This window comes from Hippocampus guttulatus, unplaced genomic scaffold (assembly GCF_054856545.1).
Source record: "Hippocampus guttulatus isolate MCC_2025c unplaced genomic scaffold, RoL_Hgut_1.0 HiC_scaffold_150, whole genome shotgun sequence".
Classification (NCBI taxonomy): domain Eukaryota; kingdom Metazoa; phylum Chordata; class Actinopteri; order Syngnathiformes; family Syngnathidae; genus Hippocampus; species Hippocampus guttulatus.
Genome location: NW_028233839.1, coordinates 20,001 through 22,321, shown reverse-complemented (window position 1 = coordinate 22,321; position 2,321 = coordinate 20,001). Strand labels below are relative to the sequence as shown.

General features: G+C 76.6%; 1 non-coding gene across 1 annotated transcript; it reads right to left on the bottom strand.

The window, feature by feature from the left end:
- Positions 1 to 667: 667 nt before the first annotated feature.
- Positions 668 to 821, bottom strand: LOC147185408 (5.8S ribosomal RNA). Its single transcript, XR_015099581.1, has one exon. It is a non-coding gene; the product is annotated as a 5.8S ribosomal RNA (ribosomal RNA).
- Positions 822 to 2,321: the final 1,500 nt, after the last annotated feature.

Sequence of the window (2,321 nt, the reverse complement as noted above, 5' to 3'; positions counted from 1 at the left end):
CCCAAACAACCCGACTCCGAGAAGGCCTCGCCCCGGCGCGCCGGGGGCCGCTACCGGCCTCACACCGTCCTCGGGCAGAGCCTCCATCAGAAGGACTCGGGCCCCCACCGGGCGGCGCCGGGCAAAGCGACCTTCTATACGCCACATGTCCCGCGCCCTCCGCCGGGCGGGGATTCGGCGCTGGGCTTCTCCCTCTTCGCTCGCCGCTACTGAGGGAATCCTTGTTAGTTTCTTTTCCTCCGCTTAGTAATATGCTTAAATTCAGCGGGTCGTCTCGTCTGATCTGAGGTCGTAGTCGAACGGGGTTAGAGGCGGGGGCGACGGATCGCCTCCCGTCATCGGGGGTCGGCCGTTAACCCCGCGCCTCGCCGGGCGCACGACTCCTACGCGGCCGCGCGGTGCGTCGCGGCGGACTGCGCGGCGGGGGACGGATCCTCCATCGGCAGCCGCCGCGGGCCCCTGCGGCCGCGCGGTGGTCGGGCCCGTCGAGGGCGCGGGCGGTCGGGTCTATACTTAGGGGGACGAGGGCCGTGCCGTCCGCCCCCCCCCACCCCCATTTCCCCGTGCGGGGAGGGAAGGTGGGGGGGGTAGGCCGGCGGTGGCCCGCGACGCCCCAACCGCGGGAGGGGGGCGCCCGTGGGCGCCCCGATCCCGATAGATGTACAAGCGACGCTCAGACAGGCGTGGCCCCGGGAGGGACCCGGGGCCGCAAGGTGCGTTCAAAGTGTCGATGATCAATGTGTCCTGCAATTCACATTAGTTCTCGCAGCTAGCTGCGTCCTTCATCGACGCACGAGCCGAGTGATCCACCGCTGAGAGTCGTACGTTTGGTTTGCGGTTTTGGCCAACATTCAGAGAAGGGGTTAAAAAGGGGGATAACGGCGCCTCCGGGCGCTCCTAGCCCCCCCCGCCCCGCCGGCAGGCCGGGGGGGGACTTCGGAGACATTGAACCCCCCGCTCGCCGCCGAAGGTGGCGAGAAGGTTGGGTACCCGGCGACTGGGGGTAAGGTTCCGAGGTCGGCCAGGTCGCGATGGCACCGGCGGGGGAGTGGTCCCCGACGCCGGCCGCGGCCCGGCCTGGACTATGGGAGCGTTGACAAGGCGGACGGGACGTCGACGACCGCGCGGACGCGCGGGGTGGGGCGGTCGGGGAACGCCGACGGGCGCCTGACCGGGGGGGGGGGCCGGCGGGGGCCGGGCGGGACGCGGGGAGCGGCCGGCCGCGCGACGACGCGAACCGACATACACCCCGCGCCCGACACCGTCCTCCTGACCTTCCTCCCCCCCCCGCGACGCCCGCGGCGCACCCGCCCGCCGCCCCGCGGCCGCGCGGCCGCCGCCGCCCGCCGCCTATCGGCGTTTCTCACGCTTCGGACTCGGGGGGCCGGGGCGCGGCGGGGAGCGCCCCGGCGCCGCCGCCGACGGCACCGCGGGGTCGGGCCGCGGGGGCTGGGGGCCACGTGCCCCCGCCCCGCGCCTCTCCCCGCGGGCCGCCTTCGACGTCGCCGCCGCCGCCGCCGCCGCCGTCCTCCTCCGCCCGTGTGTTCGCTCTGGACTCGGGGGGCCGGGGAGCGCCGGGGTGCGCCGGCGCCGCCGCCGACGGCACCGCGGGGTCGGGCCGCGGGGGCTGGGGGCGCTTACGGGTCGGGGCGGGGGTGTAGGCGACCGGCCAAAGACCGGCACCGTACCCCCCGCCCGTCTCCTTCACGCCCCCGCCCCGCGCCTCTCCCCGCGGGCCGCCTTCGACGTCGCCACCGCCGCCGCCGCCGCCACCGCCGTCCTCCTCCGCCCAACCGTTTGCATCTGTTCGCTCATGACTCGGGAGGCCGGGGCGCGCCGGGGTGCGTCGGCGCCGCCTCCGACGGCACCGCGGGGTCGGGCCGCGGGGGCTGGGGGCCACGTGCCCCCGCCCCGCGCCTCTCCCCGCGGGCCGCCTTCAACGTCGCCGCCGCCGCCGCCGCCACCGCCGTCCTCCTCCGCCCATCCGTTTGCATCTGTCCGCTCATGACTCGGGAGGCCGGGGTGCGCCGGCGCCGCCTCCGACGGCACCGCGGGGTCGGGCCGCGGGGGCTGGGGGCCACGTGCCCCCGCCCCGCGCCTCTCCCCGCGGGCCGCCTTCAACGTCGCCGCCGCCGCCGCCGCCACCGCCGTCCTCCTCCGCCCATCCGTTTGCATCTGTCCGCTCATGACTCGGGAGGCCGGGGTGCGCCGGCGCCGCCTCCGACGGCACCGCGGGGTCGGGCCGCGGGGGCTGGGGGCCACGTGCCCCCGCCCCGCGCCTCTCCCCGCGGGCCACCTTCGACGTCGCCGCCGCCGCCTCC